The 27197-nt window shown below is 48.8% G+C and overlaps 1 protein-coding gene across 2 annotated transcripts in view; it reads left to right on the plus strand.

Moving 5' to 3' along the window:
- The first annotated feature begins 23560 nt into the window (after positions 1 to 23560).
- The window catches only part of TAOK3 (TAO kinase 3), a 498025-nt gene continuing 494388 nt past the window's right edge, over positions 23561 to 27197 (plus strand). Inside the window, exon 1 of one of the 2 annotated variants that reach the window (XM_063964317.1) lies at positions 23561 to 24050. The gene's annotated coding sequence lies outside the window, so the exon portion shown is untranslated. Of the gene's footprint in view, positions 24051 to 24457; positions 24480 to 27197 lie in introns of those variants that run through there. The other variant, XM_063964318.1, reaches the window with a different exon arrangement.

Raw genomic sequence — 27197 nt, forward strand, 5'->3', positions numbered from 1 at the left:
GGCTCAGTTATATTTCATACTGTTAACTGGGTATAGTATCACGAGTTATACGGTGTGATTGGTGTGGCTGGTATGAGTCTTACCCGGGATTCAAAATCCTTCCTTATTGTGTCAGCTCTTCCGGGCACAGTATCCTAACTGAGGTCTGGAGGAGGGGCATAGAGGGAGGAGCCAGTGCACACCAGATAGTACCTAATCTTTCTTTTAGAGTGCCCAGTCTCCTGCGGAGCCCGTCTATTCCCCATGGTCCTTACGGAGTTCCCAGCATCCACTACGGACTACGAGAAATAGATTTACCGGTGAGTAAAATCTTATTTTTCACACCGCTATTGCACCAGGAAGCTGTACACGGGTGCTTCCAGAGTGCGACCCGCCTCAGGCCCCTTTACCCTTTACTCAGGCCCATCATATTGCCGGGTTGGTGACGTCACCAGTGGCACATGCGGGGGTGGCACTTGGAGATCAGATGATCTCCAAGCGCTGCCGTCCATTCAGTGTTAACAGGAAACGGGTCACATCGACCCGGCAACCTGTACACACCGCACAGCGACCAGGGTTGAAACCGTATCCAACCCTGGTCGCTACCAGGGTTGACATACCGGGTATATGTCCCCTGGCACCTTTCAGACTGCACAGCAACACGGCTTATGTGCGTTCATGTGCAATAACCCGTGTTAGAAGCTGGCGGTCTGAAAGGGGTATGAAAGGGTCTGACCCAGGTTGTTCAACCTGGGACTCAAAAAAGGCACAGATTGGATGTTCCTGTTTCTCCCTTGATGATGTCAACAGCCACAGCCCTGGACACACAGGTATGAGGCAGCACACTGCATACATCAAGAGAGCAGCATTTTAGAAGTTCAGCATTGTGAAGGTTAATTACCATGGCCAATTGGACCCTTTAATTGCCATGGCCAATACTGCATACTCCTCCTCCTCCTGAAATAGCTGTACAGTATGCTACACAATGTCAGAAGCTGTAATAACCTCTCACTGGCTGTATCAAACAGCAGTACAGTAGAAACAATCATGAACTCAGGGCAACACACATGCAGTGGCGTCACAAGAGGGGTGCGGCCTGCACCCGAGTGTCACCGGCCGAGGGGTGACACCAAAATGCCGGCTCCTGCAGCACTCGATTCCTGTTACTGTAGGAGCCGGAACTGCAGCCGCAGCACTCCTCGGGATCAGCACAAATATCCCCCCTCCCCCTACTGCAAAGCCCCGCCCCCTCTCGTGGAGACCCAACCATTTCCTGCAGCGCCGCTCCGGGTGTCACCTAGGTAAGTGACACCTCTGCATACATTTTCTCCATCGGCCATGATTGCTGCAATGCTGTGAGAGGTCCCCACCCTCTCCTTTTGTTTCCTTTTGTCACCTTATCTTTGTGAGCCAGAAAAAGTCAATTTTAAATGACATCCATAGTGTTTACATAGATGACCCGGGTTCAGTTTAAAATCGACCAACCCGGGAATATCCCGGGTTGAAAGTTCAGTGTGAAAGGGTCTGATCCAGGTTAAAAATCCCATGTCGAACCTGGGTTTGAGATGTGAAAGCAGTATAATTTTAACCCTGTTATAGAAGTAATATATCTCTGATACTGTATATATAAAGTTTGTGGTGGTGGTTGTACTGACATCTGTATGTATTTATTGTTATTAGCATAAACCCTTAAAATAGAACGATCTTGTGCTGATTATCACAGTGCACCTAGTAGTGTAGGATCCCCAGCTATAAATATAACCAGCTCCATGACTAGCCTGCACTGATCTGGTGTATCTGTTGCCGGTTAATAGTATTCTTATAATCTTTTTTTAACCACTTGTCTATTTTTCCCTTCAAAACTGTTCACAAAGTTGGTTTTTTTTAATATTTAATATAGTTTAAAAAGTATTCTTTTTAATATTTAAATATTATATTATGCACATCTGCAAAACAGATCTCCTTGTTAAAGTCTGGGGGGGACAGTAGGGCGGCGCGGTCGCTTGTGATCTGACCATGCCAGTTAAGTGGTTAAATAAATGACTGCAAAGGGCCTGATTCAGAGATGGACTCAGAGATGTACGGTATTGCTCAGTTGTTTTGTACGCAGCGGCTATGCAATAATAGGATTTTAATTACCTACCGGTAAATCCTTTTCTCGTAGTCCACATTAGTACCATGGGGTATAGGCGGGTCCACTAGGAGCCACTGGCACTTTAAGAGTTTGAGAGTGTGGGCTGGCTCCTCCCTCTATGCCCCTCCTACCAGACTCAGTCTAGAAACTGTGCCCGAGGAGACGGACAACTTCGAGAGAAGGATTTCACACAGATAGTGGTGAGATTCACACCAGCTTACACACAAGGCAAACCAAGCAAACTAGCTTGAAACATCAGCAACAGCTGAGCAATATTACTTACCAAGTAACAAAATAGTACTTAACCAAGAACTAAGCAGTACTGAACTAAGTAACCACTGCAGGATCACGAAGCGCTGGGCGGGCGCCCAGCATCCTCTACGGACTACGAGAAAAGGATTTACCGGTAGGTAATTAAAATCCTATTTTCTCATACGTCCTAGAGGATGCTGGTGTCCACATTAGTACCATGGGGATGTAACAAAGCTCCCAGAAAGGGAGGGAGAGCGTGGAGGCTCCTGCATAACTGACTGACCAAACTTAAGGACCTCAGAGGCCAAAGTATCAAACTTGTAGAACTTAGCGAACGTGTTCAACACTGACCAAGTAGCCGCTCGGCAAAGCTGTAAAGCCGATACACCCCGGGCAGCCGCCCAGGAAGAAATCACCTTACGAGTAGAGTGGGCCTTAACAGACGTAGGACACGGCAATACTGCCGTAGAATATGCATGCTGGATAGTGAACCTGATCCAGCGAGAGATCGTCTGCTTAGAAGCAGGACACCCAAGTTTCCTGGGATCATACAGGACAAACAGAGAGTCCGATTTTCTGTGACAAGCAGTCCTCTTCACATAGATTTTCAGAGCCCTTACAACATCCAAGGACTTTGATGAAATTGAGGAGTCAGTAGCAACTGGCACCACAATAGGTTGGTTGATATGAAAAGCCGACACAACCTTCGGAAGGAACTGCTGACGTGTCTGGAGCTCAGCTCTATCTTCATGGAAGATCAAGTAGGAGCTCTTACAAGATAAAGCCCCCAACACCGACACACGTCTAGCAGAAGCTAAGGCCAACAAAGTTACAGCCTGTCACGATTCGGGTATCTGGACGCCATTTCTTACCCATCAGATGCCTCCTAAGGCTGGCTCAGCGCTCCAGGACCGGATCCCATCTGTTATCCTAATGTTCACATTCCTGCATCCTCTCCTGTCTCTCTGAGACGCTGTCACAGTAACGCCTTATTACATCTGGCATGGCGTCTCCCGCGGCCTCCGCCGCCGTCCCTGAGCTTCTGCATGCAGAGTGTCAGAGTGGCGATTACGTCAGCCGCGGCCTCCGCTGTGTCCGCGTGGTTGGATGTGCACTTGTCAGCCTGGCGTCTCCTGTCTCCAGTGGCCGGCGCCGCCATTACTGTTTTCATTACCACATGGATTACAAACCAAACTTCCCTCCAAGTGTCTGCATGGGCGCAGCCATCTTGGATTCTGTCAGCTGATCATTTCCTCCAATCTGTTGTCAGTATTGTTAATCTGCATAATTGCCTAGCCAATCCCTTCCTTGCTGCAGGTATAAATACACTGTGCCTGAGCAAGGAAGGCGTCAGTGCTTTGGTTGTCAAACCTAGTTCCTGTTTGTCTCTCTCCTGTGATTGTCTTCCAGGTTCCAGCTCCTGTCTCAAGACTTCCACCATAGAGACCCGCACCAGCATTCCACCTGCGGTGTAGCCTGACTCTCCAATCCATTGTGGATTCATCTGTTTCCAGCTACAACATTACCTGCTTCCAGCCCAGCTTCCAGCAGAGTACAGCTTCTCTTAAAGGGCCGGTGTCCTTTCTACACTTTACCACTCTCCACCGGTATTATTATTTCTCCGCTCTCAAGTTCTACATTTCAGTTCATATTTCATCGCTCCCAAGTTCATTTATTATTTAACTGGTTCCAGCCAGTATCCACTCCGTGCTAACAACAGTCTGGTTCCAGCCAGTATCCACAGCAGCCGTTTTATCTTCAGCAACCCAGCTTTTCCTGGAACACCAGCTGGTACAATCCTGGGTTATCTCCATTGCTACAGTCGTGCCTGGTAAGGACTTTCCATCTAGAAGATTATAAGAACTATCTCACACTACCAGTGCCCTGTGGCTCCTGCCATCCTGTAGTACCCAGGAACTGTATTTATTCTTTGCTGACTTTTACGTTTTCTTTTACTGCTGCTGTGTTGCGGAGTTGTCATAATAAACATCATTGACTTTTATCCAAGTTGTCGTGGTCACGCCTTCGGGCAGTTATTATTCATGTTACTTACATGTCCAGGGGTCTGATACAACCTCCCAGGTTCCGGTACATCTCAGCCCCTACAACTGAGGCTGCCTCCCGTCAGCTCAGGCCCTCAGTTGTGACAGTAAGCACTGACCTAATGAATCCAGCCGGAGACCAGGATCAAGCGGCCAGGCCGATGCAAGAACTGGCAGCCCGACTAGAACATCAGGAGGCTGCACAGGGCCACATCATCCGCTGTCTCCAGGATCTCTCTACTCGGCTGGATGGGATTCAGACAACTCTCCGTGGATCAGGCGCTTCTGGTGCGTCAACCACAGTGACTCCAGTTATAACCCCACCCACCTTACCCATTTCTGCTCCACGTCTTCATCTTCCAACGCCAGCAAAATTTGACGGATCTCCAAGATTCTGCAGGGGATTTCTCAACCAGTGTGAGATTCAGTTTGAGCTACAACCTGGCAATTTTCCTAGTGATCGTACAAAAATTGCCTACATTATTTCTCTTCTCAGTGGCTCAGCCCTTGATTGGGCATCACCGCTATGGGAGAGGTCCGACACCCTGCTATCTTCTTACACTGCATTCGTCTCAACATTCAGGCGCATCTTCGACGAGCCAGGCCGGGTAACCTCAGCTTCATCCGAGATTCTCCGTTTACGCCAGGGGTCATGTACTGTAGGACAATATCTGATACAGTTCCAGATCCTGGCATCCGAACTGGCATGGAACGACGAGGCCCTGTATGCTGCATTCTGGCATGGCTTATCTGAGCGTATTAAAGATGAGTTAGCTACCAGAGACTTACCCTCTAAGTTAGATGAGCTAATCTCACTCTGCACGAAAGTTGATTTACGTTTCAGAGAGAGAGCAACTGAGCGTGGAAGATCATCTGCTCCAAAATCTTCTGCTCCTCCTCCTCGCCAACTGTCACCAACTAAAGATGAGCCCATGCAACTTGGCCGTTCCCGTTTAACTCCTGCTGAGCGCCGAAGACGTCTCTCCGAGTCTCTCTGTCTCTATTGTGCAGCTCCGTCTCACACCATTAATGCCTGTCCCAAACGTCCGGGAAACTCCAAATCCTAGCTCGCCAAGGAGAGGGCCGGCTAGGAGTAATGATCTCCTCTCCATCTCCTCAAGATTGTAATCTCCCAGTCTCGCTTCAAGTTGCTCAACGTTATCGGAACGTCATTGCCCTCCTTGATTCCGGAGCAGCTGGGAACTTTATTACCGAAGCCTATGTTAAACGGTGGTCCCTACCCACCGAGAGACTTCCTTCGTCCATTTCTTTAACTGCCGTGGATGGCAGCAACATTTTTGATGCAGTTATTTCTTTAAGGACTCTACCAGTTCGTCTGAGAGTGGGAGTTCTTCATTCCGAACTTATTTCTTTTTTAGTGATTCCAAGAGCCACACATCCTGTGGTCCTGGGCCTTCCATGGCTCCGTCTTCACAATCCTACAATTGATTGGACGACTACGCAAATCCTGGCATGGGGTTCCTCCTGTGCTGAGACATGTTTGTTTAAAGTATTGCCTGTCTGTTCTTCCTCCCCCAGGTCGTCTGATGTTCCACCTCCTCCATATCAAGATTTCACGGATGTGTTCAGTAAAGCTTCTGCTGATATCCTTCCTCCTCATAGAGAATGGGACTGCCCGATTGATCTCGTTCCAGGGAAGGTTCCACCTCGAGGCCGAACTTATCCGTTGTCTCTGCCTGAGACGCATTCTATGGAGGAATACATTAAAGAGAACCTAGCAAAGGGGTTCATTCGACCTTCTTCTTCCCCAGCCGGCGCAGGCTTCTTTTTTGTAAAAAAGAAAGATGGTGGTCTGCGGCCGTGCATCGACTACAGAGGTTTGAACGACATTACCATCAAGAACCGTTATCCTTTACCCCTGATTACTGAGCTCTTTGACAGAGTTAGCGGAGCTACCATCTTTACAAAGCTGGACTTGAGAGGTGCATACAATCTCATCCGGATCCGTGAGGGTGACGAGTGGAAGACCGCCTTTAACACCCGTGACGGACATTATGAGTACCACGTCATGCCCTTCGGATTGAGTAATGCTCCAGCTGTCTTCCAGCATTTTGTCAATGAGATCTTCAGAGACATTCTATACCGTCATGTCGTGGTCTATCTAGACGATATCCTCATTTTTGCCAACGATTTAGAGGAACATCGTTTTTGGGTTAAAGAGGTTCTGTCCCGTCTCCGTGTCAATCATCTCTATTGCAAATTAGAGAAATGCGTCTTTGAAGTCAAGTCCATTCCGTTTCTAGGGTACATTGTGTCCGGTTCCGGACTAGAGATGGATCCTGAAAAACTACAAGCAATCCAAAATTGGCCGATACCCTTAACCCTCAAAGGGGTCCAGAGGTTCTTGGGGTTCGCCAACTATTACCGAAAGTTTATACGAGACTTTTCCACCATTGTGGCGCCTATTACTGCTTTCACTAAGAAGGGTGCTAACCCGTCCAAGTGGTCTGAAGAAGCCATGAAAGCATTTCATCTTTTAAAACAAAGGTTCATCTCTGCGCCTGTTCTGAAACAGCCTGACATCGACTCTCCTTTCATCTTAGAGGTGGATGCCTCCTCCGTTGGAGTAGGAGCGGTGTTATCTCAGAGGGCTAAAGATGGCCATTTACACCCTTGCAGTTTCTTCTCCCGGAAGTTCTCCCCAGCTGAGCGCAACTATGCCATTGGCGACCAGGAGTTGCTAGCCATCAAGCTCGCTCTAGAAGAGTGGAGGTATCTGTTGGAGGGAGCTTCTCATTCAATCACCATACTTACAGACCACAAGAACCTTTTATATCTGAAAGGCGCACAATGTCTCAACCCTCGTCAGGCCAGATGGGCACTTTTCTTTTCCAGGTTCGACTTTAAACTCCAGTTCTGTCCGGGCTCTCAGAATCGCAAGGCCGATGCCCTTTCCCGCTCATGGGAGCAAGAAAATGAGTCAGAGTCTTCAGACAAGCATCCTATTATAAATCCGTTGGCATTCTCCACGGTAGGGATGGACTCTACGCCCCCATCAGGGAAAAGTTTTGTGAAACCGATGCTAAGGAAGAAGCTCATGCATTGGGCCCATGCTTCCCGTTTTGCCGGACATACAGGTATCCAAAAAACCCTGGAGTTTATCTCTAGGTCCTATTGGTGGCCAACTCTGAAAAAGGACGTCTTGGAGTTTATTGCATCTTGCCCAAAGTGTGCTCAACATAAGGTATCCCGCCAGTCGCCTGCGGGGCAACTGGTTCCACTATCTGTTCCCCGTCGACCTTGGACCCATTTGTCGATGGATTTTATTACAGATTTACCCATGTGCAACAAGTTCAATACCATCTGGGTGGTAGTTGACCGGTTCACCAAGAAGGCACACTTCATTCCTTTCACCGGTCTTCCGTCAGCTTCCAAGTTGGCTCAAGTATTCATACAAGAGATCTTCCGACTCCACGGTCTTCCTGAAGAAATTATCTCAGATCGAGGAGTTCAATTCACAGCCAAATTCTGGCGAAGTTTATGTCAAGTCCTTCAAGTCAAGCTAAAGTTTTCCACGGCTTACCATCCTCAGACCAATGGTCAAACCGAGAGGGTGAATCAGGACTTGGAGGCCTTCCTCCGCATCTATGTGTCCTCCTCTCAAGATGACTGGGTTCAATTACTTCCCTGGGCCGAGTTCTGTCATAACAACCAGTATCATTCTTCATCTGCTTCAACACCATTCTTCACTAACTTTGGATTCCACCCTAAAGTCCCTGAGTTCCAACCGCTTCCAGCAACTTCTGTTCCCGCAGTGGATATCACCTTGCATCAGTTTGCCAATATCTGGAAGAGCGTATGATCAGCTCTGCTCAAGGCATCGTTCAGATACAAGAAGTTTGCGGATAAGAAGCGTCGAGCAGTTCCTGCTCTCAAGGTGGGTGATCGGGTATGGTTATCCACGAAGAATTTGAGGTTAAGAGTTCCCAGTATGAAGTTTGCACCTCGCTATATCGGTCCTTTCAAGATTGAACAAGTCATCAATCCTGTTGCTTACAGACTTCAGTTGCCTCCCTTCTTAAAAATACCCAGGACATTCCATGTTTCCCTGTTGAAACCGCTGATCTTGAATCGGTTTCATTCCTCACTTCCTCCAACTCCGAAAGTCCAAACTCAACGAGGCGTTGAGTATGAAGTGGCCAAGATCCTTGACTCACGTCACCGTTACGGTCAACTACAGTATCTTATTGACTGGAAGGGTTACGGCCCTGAGGAACGTTCATGGACCAATGCTTCTGATGTCCATGCTCCTGCCTTGGTCCGGAGATTCCATTCCAAGTTTCCTCAAAAGCCAAAGAAGTGTCCTGGGGCCACTCCTAAAGGGGGGGGTGCTGTCACGATTCGGGTATCTGGACGCCATTTCTTACCCATCAGATGCCTCCTAAGGCTGGCTCAGCGCTCCAGGACCGGATCCCATCTGTTATCCTAATGTTCACATTCCTGCATCCTCTCCTGTCTCTCTGAGACGCTGTCACAGTAACGCCTTATTACATCTGGCATGGCGTCTCCCGCGGCCTCCGCCGCCGTCCCTGAGCTTCTGCATGCAGAGTGTCAGAGTGGCGATTACGTCAGCCGCGGCCTCCGCTGTGTTTGCGTGGTTGGATGTGCACTTGTCAGCCTGGCGTCTCCTGTCTCCAGTGGCCGGCGCCGCCATTACTGTTTTCATTACCACATGGATTACAAACCAAACTTCCCTCCAAGTGTCTGCATGGGCGCAGCCATCTTGGATTCTGTCAGCTGATCATTTCCTCCAATCTGTTGTCAGTATTGTTAATCTGCATAATTGCCTAGCCAATCCCTTCCTTGCTGCAGGTATAAATACACTGTGCCTGAGCAAGGAAGGCGTCAGTGCTTTGGTTGTCAAACCTAGTTCCTGTTTGTCTCTCTCCTGTGATTGTCTTCCAGGTTCCAGCTCCTGTCTCAAGACTTCCACCATAGAGACCCGCACCAGCATTCCACCTGCGGTGTAGCCTGACTCTCCAATCCATTGTGGATTCATCTGTTTCCAGCTACAACATTACCTGCTTCCAGCCCAGCTTCCAGCAGAGTACAGCTTCTCTTAAAGGGCCGGTGTCCTTTCTACACTTTACCACTCTCCACCGGTATTATTATTTCTCCGCTCTCAAGTTCTACATTTCAGTTCATATTTCATCGCTCCCAAGTTCATTTATTATTTAACTGGTTCCAGCCAGTATCCACTCCGTGCTAACAACAGTCTGGTTCCAGCCAGTATCCACAGCAGCCGTTTTATCTTCAGCAACCCAGCTTTTCCTGGAACACCAGCTGGTACAATCCTGGGTTATCTCCATTGCTACAGTCGGGCCTGGTAAGGACTTTCCATCTAGAAGATTATAAGAACTATCTCACACTACCAGTGCCCTGTGGCTCCTGCCATCCTGTAGTACCCAGGAACTGTATTTATTCTTTGCTGACTTTTACGTTTTCTTTTACTGCTGCTGTGTTGCGGAGTTGTCATAATAAACATCATTGACTTTTATCCAAGTTGTCGTGGTCCGCCTTCGGGCAGTTATTATTCATGTTACTTACATGTCCAGGGGTCTGATACAACCTCCCAGGTTCCGGTACATCTCAGCCCCTACAACTGAGGCTGCCTCCCGTCAGCTCAGGCCCTCAGTTGTGACACAGCCTTCCACATGAGAAACTTGACCTCAACCTCCGGTAGAGGCTCGAACCAATCCGATTGGAGAAACTGTAACACCAGGTTAAGATCCCAGGGCGCTGTAGGCGGCATAAAGGGAGGCTGGATGTGCAGAACCCCTTTCAGAAAAGTCTGAACCTCAGGGAGGGAAGCCAACTGTTTCTGGAAGAAAATGTATAGGGCCAAAATCTGGACCTTTACGGATCCCAACCTTAGGCCCATATCCACACCTGCTTGCAGGAAGAGGAGAAACCGTCCCAGTTGAAACTCCACCGTAGGAAACTTCTTGGATTCACACCAAGATACATATTTTTTCCAAATGCGATGGTAATGTTTAGACGTTACTCCTTTCCTAGCCTGTATCAGGGTAGGAATAACCTTGTTCGGAATGCCCTTCCGAGCTAATATCTGGCGTTCAACCTCCATGCCGTCAAACGTAGCCGCGGTAAGTCTTGATAAGCGGACGGCCCCTGCTGCAGCAGGTCCTCCCGAAGGAGAAGAGGCCTCGGCTCTTCTAGCAGTAGATTCAGAAGATCCACGTACCAAGCCCTTCTTGGCCAGTCCAGAGCAATGAGGATTGCCTGAACTTTTGTTCTCCATATGAGTTTTAGAACTCTTGGAATGAGTGTAAGTGGAGGAAACACGTACACCGACTGGAACACCCATGGAGTTACTAGGGCGTCCACTGTCACGGCTTGCTGGTCCCTCGACCTGGAACAATACCGCCGAAGCTTCTTGTTGAGACGAGAGGCCATCATGTCTATTTGAGGTACTCCCCAAAGGTCTGTTACCTCAGTGAACACCTCCGGATGGAGTCCCCACTCCCCTGGATGGAGATTGTGTCTGCTGAAGAAGTCCGCTTCCCAGTTGTCTACTCCCGGAATGAAGATCGCTGCCAACGCCAATGCGTGTTTTTCTGCCCAGAGGATGATTCTTGTTACCTCTGACATTGCAGCTCTGCTCTTTGTTCCGCCCTGTCGGTTTATGTAAGCTACTGTCATTATATTGTCTGACTGCACTTGAATGGCCCGATCTCGCAGAAGATCGGCCGCTTGGAGAAGACCGTTGTAGACGGCTCTTAGTTCCAGAATGTTTATTGGTAGGCCGGCTTCCAGACTTGACCACCTTCGTTGGAAGGTCTCCCCTTGAGTGACTGCGCCCCAGCCCCGGAGACTTGCATCCGTGGTTAAAAGGATCCAGTCCTGAATCCCGAACCTGCGGCCCTCCAGAAGGTGAGGTAATTGTAGCCAGCAGAGGAGTGAAATCCTGGCCTTTGGCGACAGACGTATTCTCTGGTGCATGTGTAGATGAGATCCCGACCACTTGTCCAGGAGATCCAGTTGGAAAGGGCGAGCATGAAACCTCCCGTATTGCAGAGCCTCGTAAGAGGCCACCATCTTCCCCAGAAGACGAATACACTGGTGAACCGACACCCAGGCTGGCTTCAGGACATCCTGGACCATTGTTTGTATCACCAACGCTTTCTCCTCCGGAAGAAACACCCGCTGAACTTCCGTGTCGAGGATCATTCCCAGAAAGGACAGCCTCCTGGTCGGCTCCAAATGTGATTTTGGAAGATTCAGGATCCAACCGTGTTCCCTGAGTAGATGAGTCATGAGAACAATGGACTGCAACAGCTTCTCCTTGGACGATGCCTTTATCAGCAGATCGTCCAGATACAGAATTATGTTCACCCCCTGTCTGCGGAGGAGAACCATAATCTCCGCCATCACCTTGGTAAATACCCTCCGTACTGTGGATAGGCCGAATGGCAGGGCCTGGAACTGAAAATGACTGTCTAACAGTGCGAATCGGAGAAAAGCCTGATGCGGCGGCCCAATCGGAATGTGGAGGTATGCTTCCTTGATATTTAGGGATACCAGGAATTCCCCTTGCTCCAGACCTGATATCACCGCCCTCAGAGACTCCATTTTGAACTTGAACTCCCTCAGAAAGGGGTTTAGTGACTTTAAGTTCAAAATGAGCCTACCCGGTCTCTGTACCACGAAAAGGTTCGAATAGTAACCTTTGTTTTGCAAATGGGGTGGAACTGGTACAATGACCTGTGACTCCACCAACTTCTGGATGGCTTCCTGTAGGATAGCCCTGTCCGCCAGCAAAGCTGGCAAGCCTGATTTGAAGAATCGGTGAGGAGGGAGATCTTGAAATTCCAGCCTATACCCCTGGGACACAATATCTTGCACCCAGGGATCCAGGCCGGACGACACCCAGGCGTGGTTGAACTGCCTGAGTCTCGCCCCCACCGGCCCCACCTCCAGGCCGCGTGGTCCACCGTCATGCTGAGGACTTAGGCGTACCTGAAGCAGGCTTCTGTTCCTGGGAACCTGCGGCAGCAGGTTTCTTGGGTTTTGGCCGACCTCCCCTAAAGAAGATGTTAGACGGCTTGGCCTTTCTTGCTTTAGTAGCCCGAAAGGACTGTGATGCAGGAGAAGTAAAAGGTTTCTTCATAGCCGGTGCAGCTGAGGGAAGAAAAGGTGACTTACCCGCGGTAGCTGTGGAAATCCACGCATCCAGCGCTTCCCCAAAGGGAGCCTGACCTGTGTAGGGTAAGGTCTCCACACCTCTCCCGGATTCCGCGTCGGCAGACCCCTGGCGCAGCCAAAGTCCTCTGCGAGCTGAGACAGACATGGAAGATATCCCTGCAGCCATCGAACCCAGGTCCTTCATGGATTCCACCATAAATCCTGCAGAATCCTGAATGTTACGTAAAAACAATTCAACATCACCTTTATCCATTGTATCCAAATCTTCAAGTAACGTGCCTGACCACTTTACTATAGCCTTGGAAATCCATGCACAGGCAATAGTAGAACATAGTATCGCCCCTGAAGCCGTGTATATGGATTTGAGCGTAGCGTCAATTTTGCGATCAGCCAGTTCTTTTAACGCGGTAGATCCTGGGACAGGTAAAACCACCTTTTTTTGAGAGTCTGGATACAGATGCGTCAACTATGGGTGGATTTTCCCATTTTTTCCAATCTTCCTCAGGGAAAGGAAAAGCAACCAGAACCCTTCTAGGGATTTGAAATTTTTCTCCAGGTTTTCACAGGCTTTCTCAAAAATAGCATTTAATTCGTTAGACACAGGGAAGGTTAGCGAGGCTTTCTTATTGTCTGTAAAGTAAGCCTCCTCAACCTGCTCAGGTATTGTATCAGCAATATTCAATACATCTCTAATGGCCTCTATCGTCAACTGCACCCCTTTTGCAAGAGATGCCGCCCCCCACAGTACATCCCCATCACCGTCTGCCGTGTCAGAGTCGGTATCCGTGTCATCCTGCATAATTAGGGCAAGAGCACGTTTTTGGGAGCGTACTTTAGGGGGCCCGGAGGCAACAGAACCGGACCAAACAGCCATAGAGTTCTGTAAAACCTGAGTTGCAGACTCATTTTGTGCAACTCTAGTAGAAATCTGAGAAATCATGCTCTTAAGAGAGGCTAACCACTCAGGCTCCCTTGCTGGGACCTGTGCTTACACAGTGCAATCCTGATTACATGGAATGGTGCTAACACAGTGCAATCCTGATTACATGGAATGGGATCATCCTGTGAGGACATATCCTCTGCAGCATATGACACAGAGTCCCTGGACATAGCTTAATGGAGACCACAAACACTCCACACACAGAGTTTCCCCCCAAGAATGCCAAGAGAGACACAGAGATTGGAGCCAACCCACACACAGCGCTTCTTGGATAGAGAACAGCCACTACCCAGCGCTGACTGTGTACCTTAATAGGCTACACAGTCTGTACACAGCCTCCCCCCTTCTACAACCCCCTGGTACCGTTGTAAGATAGCTGGAGTTAATGACTAAGGACAGCTCTCCCTTTTAGCGTCTCTGCAGACAAGGAAAATGGCGCTGAATGCTGCTGGGTCCGCTCTGAGGAGAAGCTCCGCCCCCTTTCATGGCGCTGCTTCCCGCTCTCTATTTGAATTATACTGGCCTGAGGTATGTGCTGGCAGTGATCCGGGGTCCCTGACAGACTTGTCGACCAGTGTAGGCGCTTGCTTAGGGCGCCCCTCACAGCGCCGCACTATGTACCACTGAGCCCCGAAGCGTAGTTAGTACTGCGCTCCATACCATGTTGCCGCCATCTTCACACTGGCTCCCGCTTGCTAGGGGGGATGGTGAGTAACTCGCCACAAGTCTTCTGGCTCTGTAAGGGGGTGGCGGCATGCTGCCGTGGTGAGCGATCCCCTGTGGCGGTGATCAATCAATCCCCTCAGGAGCTCAGTGTCCTGTCAGTGGAGATAGTGGCTCAGACCCCTTAGGGCGGACACTACTCCCCCCCTTAGTCCCACGAAGCAGGGAGGCTGTTGCCAGCAGCCTCCCTGTAAAATAATAAACTCTAAAAAATTTTTTTTACTAGAGAAGCTCTGGAGAGCTCCCCTAGCTGTGACCGGCTCCTCCGGGCACATTTTCTAAACTGAGTCTGGTAGGAGGGGCATAGAGGGAAGAGCCAGCCCACACTCTCAAACTCTTAAAGTGCCAGTGGCTCCTAGTGGACTCGTCTATACCCCCATGGTACTAATGTGGACACCAGCATCCTCTAGGACGTAAGAGAAAATATGTTACAAGAGCCGTCTTGTGTTAATAGATATAGAAACATCGAATTTGATGGCAGATAAGAACCACTTGGCCAATCTGCTCTAGCTCTTTTTTTTTCCTTTTGGTAACCTCAACCCTATTTGATCCTTAGTTCTTTGTAATTATATTCATATGTTTATCCCGAGCATGTTTAAATTGCTGTACTTACTTAAACTCAACCACCTCTGATGAGAGGTTATTCCACCTATCCACTACCCTTTCTAGTAATTTTCCCCAAAATTTCCCCTGAACCTATCTCCCTCCAGTCTTAGCGCATGTCCTCATGTTCTAATACTTCTCTTCCTTTGAAGAATGTTTCCCTCCTGGACCTTGATGAAACCCTTGGTATATTTGAAAATGTCTATCATGTCCCCCCTTTCCCTTCACTCCTCCAAACTATACATGTTAAGAACTTTTAGTCTTAGTCACCTTCTCTGATCTGCTGCTGCATCCGAAGACGCATGATCGGATCATCTGTGAAAACATTGGTCATCTGACTAGCCCTAAGGCCACTCAGGATGGCCAGTGTTTTTGCTCTGCCAGGTCCAGTGAAGTTCCATCCAAGGACACAACCATTGGCATCCAAAGATTCCATCACTGGCATCAGCATACCCAGAAAACGGGTGCAATATGATCCCGTTTTCTAAAATGCTGTCCGTTGCCGCCCCAAAACGGCCGTAGAATATCAATCATGCTGCGGCCTAGGGGGCACTGTGGAAGTCGTTGCAGAAACAGAGCTGTACCTGCGCAGTACACTCACATATTGCACAGATGCAGATCTCCTAACATTGGAGATGTACATGAACCATCGGGTTTGTGTACATCTCTGAATTAGGCCCAAAAAGCCCTGAAAATGTATGTCGATTACCATACATTTATCATGATGAGAAAATGTTATGGAACCGGTTTATTCATTTTGCACCTCGTGCTGTACTGGCAAAGAACTCTTTCTCGACATCTCCAGTATATGCTAAATATACGCATACGCCAAATCAAGGCCTGGCACGGGCAGCAAGTGCAGTGCCTGTCTCGGAGGAATTCAGCTTTGTTACCAAAAACTAATATAATCCATATAATTAGACCATATAAGAGAGCGCATTAATGAACGACAATTTATTCGAACTTTAAAAAAGGATATATAATATCCAAACATAAATAAAAAACAATTGTATCATATAATAAAACCACAATGATAAGTCCTTGATTATCACATATATAAACCACCATAGATGTATGGACAATTGAGTCCCTATTGGAGCGTGCTGATAGTGTCCAAAGTTCCAACAAAGTGCAGATGCATATATACTTCAGCGTAACTCCTGCTGACAGGAGGACTTCAGAAATTGTGTATATTTAATAGCAATGATGGAACATAGTTCTCCTTGGTAGTAAATCACAATTGTGTGACAATTGGTATCAAATTGTCCGCCTGGAGGTGGTAAGGACGTCACCTCCCGGTCAGCGTTGTGCTACGACCCCCCCCGCCACCAAGGCAGCGTTGCTCACCGTAGACGTGACTTGGCTGCCGTGTCCCCCTGCAGCGGGACGAAGCGGCAGTAACGGGAGCAGCGGTGACCGTGATGCAGGTCTCGGGGAGGGAGGACGCGGCCGATGTGGTTAAACCCTTAACGTTTGAGGAAACCGACAGGAGAGACGTCGGAGAAACGCGTTAAGGGTTTAACCACATCTTTGATAACCCTGGTGATTATCCACAGCATTGGGACAGCTGCAACGCTGAAACATCACCACCGCCATCGGCCGCGTCCTCCCTCTTTTTTATTTATGTTTGGATATTATATATCCTTTTTTAAAGTTGGAATAAATTGTCGTTCATTAATGCGCTCTCTTATATGGTCTAATTATATGGATTATATTAGTTTTTAGTTTATTCTATTGGGTATATCAGAATACCTTATGAGAGCTGCTAATTGCACATAATTTAGGTTGTAATACTTTATTAGTGTGGTTTCTTGATTTTTGTAGGGCCTGATTAATATCTTTTATTGATATTATTTTCTAGCTCTGTTACCAGACTGTGGACCTCAGTAGAATGCCTAATGAAAGGTAAGTATTTTGTTGTGTGTGTATTGTTTATTAACATGGGCCTGCAGTTACTACAAGAAGTAGCTGGAGACATTTGGGAGGGGTTTCAGAAAAAAATATTTGCAGTATCTCCTTTGTTAACCCTTTAATATATATCGCTGGTACTTCAATGACTCAAAAAAAAAATGCAGAATATCCACTTATTGGGGGGGGGGGGGGGGTTCGTAAAAAAAACTGTTTCATAAGGTATCCTGCTTTGTGTGAATAGCACTTTTATCACTGTACCGCAACGGTTTGGGTAACAAGCGAATGGAATCCCAAAAGAGGTAACTTTTCATTCCATGTGTTCTTTGCATAATGGGCAGAGTCTGATTCAGAAAAGCACGGTAATCACACAGCCGCTGTGTCTTTGTATGCAGCAAAACATACTATTAAATATTAATTTACAAAGACCAACAGAAAAAATAAGAATTTACTTACCGATAATTCTATTTCTCATAGTCCGTAGTGGATGCTGGGAACTCCGTAAGGACCATGGGGATTAGCGGCTCCGCAGGAGACTGGGCACAAAAGTAAAAGCTTTAGGACTACCTGGTGTGCACTGGCTCCTCCCCCTATGACCCTCCTCCAAGCCTCAGTTAGGATACTGTGCCCGGACGAGCGTACACAATAAGGAAGGATTTTGAATCCCGGGTAAGACTCATACCAGCCACACCAAACAACCTGTGATCTGAACCCAGTTAACAGCATGATAACAGAGGAGCCTCTGAAAGATGGCTCACAACAATAATAACCCGATTTTTGTAACAATAACTATGTACAAGTATTGCAGACAATCCGCACTTGGGATGGGCGCCCAGCATCCACTACGGACTATGAGAAATAGAATTATCGGTAAGTAAATTCTTATTTTCTCTGACGTCCTAGTGGATGCTGGGAACTCCGTAAGGACCATGGGGATTATACCAAAGCTCCCAAACGGGCGGGAGAGTGCGGATGACTCTGCAGCACCGAATGAGAGAACTCAAGGTCCTCCTCAGCCAGGGTATCAAATTTGTAGAATTTAGCAAACGTGTTTGCCCCTGACCAAGTAGCTGCTCGGCAAAGTTGTAAAGCCGAGACCCCTCGGGCAGCCGCCCAAGATGAGCCCACCTTCCTTGTGGAATGGGCTTTTACAGATTTTGGCTGTGGCAGGCCTGCCACAGAATGTGCAAGCTGAATTGTACTACAAATCCAACGAGCAATAGTCTGCTTAGAAGCAGGAGCACCCAGCTTGTTGGGTGCATACAGGATAAACAGCGAGTCAGATTTCCTGACTCCAGCCGTCCTGGAAACATATATTTTCAGGGCCCTGACTACGTCCAGTAACTTGGAGTCCTCCAAGTCCCTAGTAGCCGCAGGCACCACAATAGGCTGGTTCAAGTGAAATGCTGAAACCACCTTAGGGAGAACTTGAGGACGAGTCCTCAATTCTGCCCTGTCCGTATGAAAAATTAGGTAAGGGCTTTTATAGGATAAAGCCGCCAATTCTGAGACACGCCTGGCTGAAGCCAGGGCTAACAACATTACCACTTTCCAAGTGAGATATTTTAAGTCCACAGTGGAGAGTGGTTCAAACCAATGTGATTTTAGGAACCCCAAAACTACATTGAGATCCCAAGGTGCCACTGGAGGCACAAAAGGAGGCTGTATATGCAGTACCCCCTTGACAAACGTCTGAACTTCAGGAACTGAAGCCAGTTCTTTCTGGAAGAAAATCGACAGGGCCGAAATTTGAATCTTAATGGACCCTAATTTTAGGCCCATAGACAGTCCTGTTTGCAGGAAATGTAGGAAACGACCCAGTTGAAATTCCTCTGTAGGGGCCTTCCTGGCCTCGCACCACGCAACATATTTACGCCAAATACGGTGATAATGCTGCACGGTTACATCCTTCCTGGCTTTGATCAGGGTAGGGATGACTTCATCCGGAATGCCTTTTTCCTTCAGGATCCGGCGTTCAACCGCCATGCCGTCAAACGCAGCCGCGGTAAGTCTTGGAACAGACAGGGTCCCTGCTGAAGCAGGTCCTTTCTTAGAGGTAGAGGCCACGGGTCCTCTGTGAGCATCTCTTGAAGTTCCGGGTACCAAGTCCTTCTTGGCCAATCCGGAGCCACGAGTATAGTCCTTACTCCTCTCCTTCTTATGATCCTCAGTACCTTGGGTATGAGAGGCAGAGGAGGGAACACATACACTGACTGGTACACCCACGGTGTTACCAGAGCGTCCACAGCTATTGCCTGAGGGTCCCTTGACCTGGCGCAATACCTGTCCAGTTTTTTTTGTTGAGGCGGGACGCCATCATGTCCACCTTTGGTTTTTCCCAACGGTTCACAATCATGTGGAAGACTTCTGGGTGAAGTCCCCACTCCCCCGGATGGAGGTCGTGTCTGCTGAGGAAGTTTGCTTCCCAGTTGTCCACTCCCGGAATGAACACTGCTGACAGTGCTATCACATGATTTTCCGCCCAGCGAAGAATCCTTGCAACTTCTGTCATTGCCCTCCTGCTTCTTGTGCCGCCCTGTCTGTTTACGTGGGCGACTGCCGTGATGTTGTCTGACTGGATCAGCACCGGCTGACCTTGAAGCAGAGGTCTTGCTAGGCTTAGAGCATTGTAGATGGCCCTTAGCTCCAGGATATTTATGTGAAGTGATGTCTCCAGGCTTGACCACAAGCCCTGGAAATTTCGTCCCTGTGTGACTGCTCCCCAGCCTCTCAGGCTGGCATCCGTGGTCACCAGGACCCAGTCCTGAATGCCGAATCTGCGGCCCTCTAGAAGATGAGCACTCTGCAACCACCACAGGAGAGACACCCTTGTCCTTGGTGACAAGATTATCCGCTGATGCATCTGAAGATGCGACCCGGACCATTTGTCTAGCAGATCCCACTGGAAGGTTCTTGCGTGGAATCTGCCGAATGGGATTGCTTCGTAAGAAGCCACCATCTTTCCCAGGACCCTTGTGCATTGATGCACTGAGACTTGGCCTGGTTTTAGGAGATTTCTGACTAGTTCGGATAACTCCCTGGCTTTCTCCTCCGGGAGAAACACCTTTTTCTGGACTGTGTCCAGGATCATCCCTAGGAATAGGAGTCGGGTAGTCGGGATCAGCTGAGATTTTGGAATATTGAGAATCCAACCGTGCTGGCGCAGCACTATCTGAGATAGTGCTACCCCGACTTCCAACTGTTCCCTGGATCTTGCCCTTATCAGGAGATCGTCCAAGTAAGGGATAACTAAAACTCCCTTCCTTCGAAGGAGTATCATCATTTCGGCCATTACCTTGGTAAAGACCCGGGGTGCCGTGGACAATCCAAACGGCAGCGTCTGAAACTGATAGTGACAGTTCTGTACCACAAACCTGAGGTACCCTTGGTGAGAAGGGTAAATTGGGACATGTAGGTAAGCATCTTTGATGTCCAGAGACACCATATAGTCCCCGTCTTCCAGGTTTGCAATCACTGCTCTGAGTGACTCCATCTTGAATTTGAACCTTTGTATGTAAGTGTTCAAGGATTTTAGGTTTAAAATTGGTCTCACCGAGCCGTCCGGCTTCGGTACCACAAATAGTGTGGAATAGTACCCCTTTCCCTGTTGTAGGAGGGGTACCTTGATTATCACCTGCTGGGAATACAGCTTGTGAATGGCTTCCAATACTGCCTCCCTGTCTGAGGGAGACGTCGGTAAAGCAGACTTTAGAAAACGGCGAGGGGGAGACGTCTCGAATTTCAATTTGTACCCCTGAGATACCACTTGAAGGATCCAGGGGTCCACTTGCGAGTGGGCCCACTGCGCACTGAACTTCTTGAGACGGGCCCCCACCGTGTCTGCTTGTAAAGCCCCAGCGTCATGCTGAGGACTTTGCGGAGGCGGGAGAGGGCTTTTGTTCCTGGGAACTGGCTGTTTGTTGCAGCCTTTTTCCTCTCCCTCTGCCACGGGGCAGAAATGAGGCGCCTTTTGCCCGCTTGCCTTTATGGGGCCGAAAGGACTGCGCCTGATAATACGGCGTCTTCTTAGGTTGAGAAGCTACCTGGGGTAAAAATGTGGATTTTCCAGCAGTTGCCGTGGCTACCAGGTCTGATAGACCTACCCCAAATAACTCCTCCCCCTTATAAGGCAATACTTCCATGTGCCTTTTAGAATCCGCATCACCTGACCACTGCCGCGTCCATAAACCTCTTCTAGCAGAAATGGACAGCGTGCTAACTCTTGATGCCAGTCGGCAAATATCCCTCTGTGCATCACGCATATATAGAAATGCATCCTTCAAATGCTCTATAGTCAGTAATATACTGTCCCTATCTAGGGTATCAATATTTTCAGTCAGGGAATCCGACCACGCCAGGCCCGCACTGCACATCCAGGCTGAGGCGATTGCTGGTCGCAGTATAACACCCGTGTGAGAGTATATACATTTTAGGATATTCTCCAGCTTTCTATCGGCAGGTTCCTTTAGGGCGGCCGTATCAGGAGAGGGTAGTGCTACCTGTTTTGACAAACGTGTGAGCGCTTTATCCACCCTAGGGGGTGTTTCCCAACGTGCCCTATCGTCTGGCGGGAAAGGGTACGATGCCAATAACCTTTTAGGAATTATCAGTTTTTTATCGGGGGAAACCCACGCCTCATCACACACTTCATTTAATTCCTCGGATACAGGAAAAACTACAGGCAGTTTTTTCTCACCAAACATAATACCCTTTTTAGTGGTACTTGTATTATCAGAGATATGCAATACATTTTTAATTGCTTCAATCATGTAACGTGTGGCCCTAGTGGAAGTCACGTTTGTCTCATCATCGTCGACACTGGAGTCAGTATCCGTGTCTGTGTCTGCCATTTGAGGTAACGGGCGTTTTAAAGCCCCTGATGGCGTTTGAGACCCTTGGACAGGCACAAGCTGAGTAGCCGGCTGTCTCATGTCGTCAACTGTCTGTCGTAACGAGCTGACACTGTCACGCAATTCCTTCCATAAGCTCATCCACTCAGGTGTCGACTCTCCAGGGGGTGACAACTGTATAATAGGCAATTGCTCCGCCTCCATCTCATTTTCCTCCTCAAACATGTCGACACAATCGTACCGACACACCGCACACACACAGGGAATGCTCTGATAGAGGACAGGACCCCACTAGCCCTTTGGGGAGACAGAGGGAGAGTATGCCAGCACACACCAGAGCGCTATATATAAACAGGAATACCACTATAAAATGTGCTTTTCCCTTTATAGCTGCTGTTAGTATCAAAACTGCGCCAAATTAGTGCCCCCCCTCTCTTTTTTACCCTTTTCTGTAGTGCAGGACTGCAGGGGAGAGTCAGGGAGACGTCCTTCCAGCGGAGCTGTGATGGAAAATGGCGCCTGTGTGCTGAGGAGATAGGCTCCGCCCCCTTCTCGGCGGCCTTTTCTCACGCTTTTTTGTAAGTTCTGGCAGGGGTTAAAATACATCCATATAGCCCTGGGGGTTATATGTGGTGTATTTATGCCAGCCAAGGTGTTTTACATTGCTGCTCAGGGCGCCCCCCCCCCCCTAGCGCCCTGCACCCTCAGTGACCGGAGTGTGAAGTGTGCCTGAGTAACAATGGCGCACAGCTGCAGTGCTGTGCGCTACCTTGTTGAAGACTGATGTCTTCTGCCGCCGATTTTTCCGGACCTCTTCTTGTTTCTGGCTCTGTAAGGGGGCCGGCGGCGCGGCTCTGGGACCGAGCTCCGAGGCTGGGCCTGTGTTCGGTCCCTCTGGAGCTAATGGTGTCCAGTAGCCTAAGAAGCCCAATCCACTCTGCACGCAGGTGAGTTCGCTTCTTCTCCCCTTAGTCCCTCGATGCAGTGAGCCTGTTGCCAGCAGGTCTCACTGAAAATAAAAAACCTAAAACTAAAACTTTCACTAAGAAGCTCAGGAGAGCCCCTAGTGTGCACCCTTCTCGGCCGGGCACAAAAATCTAACTGAGGCTTGGAGGAGGGTCATAGGGGGAGGAGCCAGTGCACACCAGGTAGTCCTAAAGCTTTTACTTTTGTGCCCAGTCTCCTGCGGAGCCGCTAATCCCCATGGTCCTTACGGAGTTCCCAGCATCCACTAGGACGTCAGAGAAATACAGAATAGTAATTATATTGTGCTATTGACCAGCACTGAGACACAAGTACATTTCCGGAGACTGTATAAAACTGGGCACAGAACCTGGGGAATAGGGGCAGTCGGTGGACAGGTCAATGAGGAAAGAATGTAGCTGACCTCCCTCATGCAGGATGGCCCCTTCCCTGGCTGCACTGTAATACTATGACAGGCAGGGGGCAGCAGAGCAGAAGGAAGGACAACACATGGCAGGAGCAGGAAAAGAACGGCTCTGCCTGTATTACATGACCCAATTTCTCGTTATCCGCCCCCACAGCTTCGCTGTCTGCAGAATGACAATAACCACATGTGCTCCGCCCGTCTACAGCGCATGTGACAAGCTACTATGTTTCCCTGATCGCACACACTCCAGCGAGCAGTCCCTGGTTGTGTATAATATAAGGTGTAGCAAGCGCTACGCTCCAGTAACTGTAACGCACACCCTGCATTATTGCAGCCGTCCCAGCAGCAGGTGACACACGTGTGACTGAGCACTCTGCTGGATCACATTGTACGGCCGGCGTGCACCCTGGGGCTGGCAGTGAACGGGTTAACAGATAACCCAATGGGCTAAAAATAGCGTAGCTGTTAGCACAGACCCCGGCATGTCACTGAGGGGGAGGAGCCCCCGGACTCACGTGGTGTCCAAAAATGTAATAACACAAGAAGCACGCACTTCCCTATTCCAAGCGGCTAGAGCAATCAAACCCGCAGTCATGGATTATTAGTGATTTAACCGCCAACGCGTTTTCGGCGCTTGGCTACTGCTGCCTGGGGAGACTTCTCTCCTAGCGCTGGAGGTTCCATTTTTTTTATTCTCTTTATCAGTAAACTCTCCCAGAGGAGGGATGGGGGCCGCGAGGGGTCAGAAAAGTGTAAGTTGAGTCGTGCGCGGAGCACTGACAGGAGTGAGAGGTGCTGCACGCCAGCCAGAGGCAGAGAGAGCACCGGGCAGTCCCCTGCCCCGACAGGTGTTCCTCCGCCCAGCCCGGCACTCTGACACGGGTCCCCCTCCCCTCTGCCCGGCACTCAGCCTGACAGGAGTTCCCTCTCCCGGACCCAGAGCAGCCGGCTTCCCAGCCCTCCCCCATAAGCCGGGACTGGCAGGAGTTTGTCACCTTCTCCCTGCCGGACGCCGCACTGTCCGGAGCTCCGGATCCCCCAGCAGGTGAGAGATGCACCATCCTGTGTACTTGCCCCCCTTCTCCTGTGTACTTTCTGCTCCCCCCTCCCTCCTGTGTACCTGTCCCACACTGGGGCTCCCAGGTGACAGTGAGCAGATGTGATGCCCCTGCCTGCAGGCACTCTGTATCGGGCGGCGAGTGTAAACGCACAGGCATGCGGGGACGTATCCTATATAGGGGTAGTACGTATAGGGCTTATATACTGCTCTTCCCATACTTCTGCCGCACGGTTCCTGATCGTCATCACACTGTGAGGGTGGTACATGCAGTCATGGGGCTGGAAGTGAGACATGTACCAATTATAGACTGCATGAGTCACTCAGGTGCCACCCGCGCTGCCTGCCAGCCCCGCACTGTGCAGTCACACCGAGCATCGCCGGGCGCCGTGTATCGCTGCCGCCGCCGCGGGTATGGTATGTGCCGTAGCAGTGTGTTATACGCAGCCCGCAGGGTGTTATCTGCTTGTCTCTGACAGCCCACCTGGTACCCGTGCTGAAGGCGGCCATGTACCTGTATTGCCCCTGCTGTCCGCTTACTATTGCTACTTTTACAACTTATAGGGGTGTGTGTTTTATTCTGCTGCTGCCGGAGCGTCATGGTCACATATATAATGACAGGCGTGCGTCCAAAGGTCGCTTACATAGTTTTCCGAGGCAGGTCTCTTATTCCTTCAGCGAGTTCTGTAGGAGATTGTGACACGGTGCTGAATAGACTGCCTGAAGAGTAATATAATAATACTCCGGTCAGACCAGAGACGGTGCATGTATCCCTGTGCTTTGGGCCAGGGCTGGCGGTCAGACGTTTATTGTATGTAGGATCTACTGAATTGTCTATTTAATGAGGTTCCTTTTTAAATTCCTGTTTTGTCTGCTTATGCACGTTTCATATTTAACGCAAAATAATGTCCAGGTTTCAGGTTGGGATTTCCTTGCATTTGCATGGATCTGCCTAGGACAGTTGTAGCTACCCTCCTACCAATGAAGTGTAATCTGAATTTATTGTTAAGCTCTCTTTAGTTAGTCCCTTTAATATGAACCTCATAGAAAAGCATAAGCACTGCCAACATGGATAAATGTTCTGTTTATTTAAAGAATGACAGCTCTATTTGATTATTCAGTAGAAATTAGACCAAGGAACTCACACTCCCCTGCAGATCTTCATTTGATGTGACAGTCCTAGCAGCTAAAGTCTTACTATTAAGTTATTGACATTAGCCATAACATATGCACTATACTTAAGCTTTCTGGTTTCTCTATTCAAACCTACACACACATTTAACTTCTTTTTAGGTCACAGAATTTTTTAGGAGCAGGTTTGTTGCACCAGTCATTATGACCTGTTTTTTGATGCATGATTCCATACACTTTGTTTGGATCCGGACATTTGAAAGTGGTAAAGCAGCTTTAAATACCGAGGCCTTTGGCAGTGTCTGATGAGCCTGTGGAGATTTTCATGAAAATGCAAATGATTTATCAATGTGTGAATGTAAGTTGAATAGATTTTCACTTAGTAGCAGAAATCACACTTGTGGATGTGTTAATTTGAAGTAGTTACTGGGAACAGTGTAGTGGTTTTAACCATATTTATGTTACAATGCCTAGGTGACATTCTCATGCAGTAATATTGTCACATTTATAAACCATTCCTACTTTTTGAAAGCAAACCAGTTACTGACCAGTGTTATACCCCCTTCACACTGCCAATGCCGGATCACACCCGGGAATTGGAAACGTTGGGTCCTTCCTGCTGGCTTCCCCGACCCGGCAATATGCCGGGTGGGTTGCCATAGCACCAGGGGGTGGAGCCGGCAGGGGGGCGGGGGCAGGGGCGGCGCTGGGAGATAAGATAATCTCCGCGCCGCCTCTCCCTGCTGTAGTAAACGGGTCCCGGTACGCATCGACCCGGGAGCCCGTTTACGCAGCCACTGACCCGATTTTCAACCTGGGTATAACACTGCTTTATTCCTGGGTTGAATTGCCGGGTCAGGTGACCCGGGATTTCGACTATGCCCCTTTCACGCCGCACAATGACCCATGTCGACCTGGCAATATGCCGGGTCGATACCGGGTTATTTGTGCGGCGTGAAAGGGGTATAAATAACAAACAATTAACTGGCTTTTAGCTAAACATGCACTAATAAAATGCACACCGTCACAGCACTTAAAAATGGATACATTCCGTAATCCTTTTTTCACACCAGGGTTCCATAACTGTCTTTATAATATATGTATGTATTTTTAAATAATGTGGTTCTTATGGAAGTATTTAGTTAAAAATATAGGGGGTAATTTCAGGTGTGGCAGATATAACATGTGCAGAGAGTTAGATTTGGGTGTGGTGTGTTCAATCTGCAATCTAAATTGCAGTGTACAAATAAGCAGGCAGTATTTACACTGCACAGAAACAAAATAACCCACCCAAATCTAACTCTCTCTGCACATGTTATATCTGCCTCCCCTGCAGTGCACATGGTTTTGCCCAACTGCTAACAAAGTTCCTGCTGCGATCAACTCAGAATTACCCCCATAGTTCTGAATAAACATTTTTTTTTTATTTGTTCCTATAAAAGACATTCAACTAGACCCAGGGCCATAACTATGGGTGTGCACAGAGCCCGCCCTAACCAATATGATGCCCTAGGCAAGATTTTGGCTGGTGCCCCCTAGCACCGCCGCTAGTTCTGCAGGAGATGCCTGGCATGAGTCAGCTGGCAGCTCTGCTAACGTCGGAAGCCTTTTGTTTATGAAAATGCATATTATTTGCATTGCTATGTGGCTAGGATGCACAATCAGCTTCTGCTGATTAAAATGATATGCAGCATGCCTGTGCGACTGCAGCTGTATCTGCATACGAAATGCTACATTACAGTGATTTCCAGGAATACACGCAACATAGCATTCCGTATGCAGATACAGCCGCAGTCACACACAGAATATAGGCATGCCGCATATCATTTTAATCAGCAGGAGCTGCTGGTGCCCCTAAGCATACCAAATGCCCTAGGCATTTGCCTAGTTTGCCTATGCCTAAGGCCGGCTCAGGGTGTGCAACTGATGCTGCTGCAAAGAGCGCAAGGGCTTTGTGGGCTGCACCTTCATCACCCCACAACCTTGCTATTTGCTAGTAGGGTG

The sequence above is a fragment of the Pseudophryne corroboree genome, chromosome 1 (assembly GCF_028390025.1).
Source record: "Pseudophryne corroboree isolate aPseCor3 chromosome 1, aPseCor3.hap2, whole genome shotgun sequence".
Lineage (NCBI taxonomy): Eukaryota > Metazoa > Chordata > Amphibia > Anura > Myobatrachidae > Pseudophryne > Pseudophryne corroboree.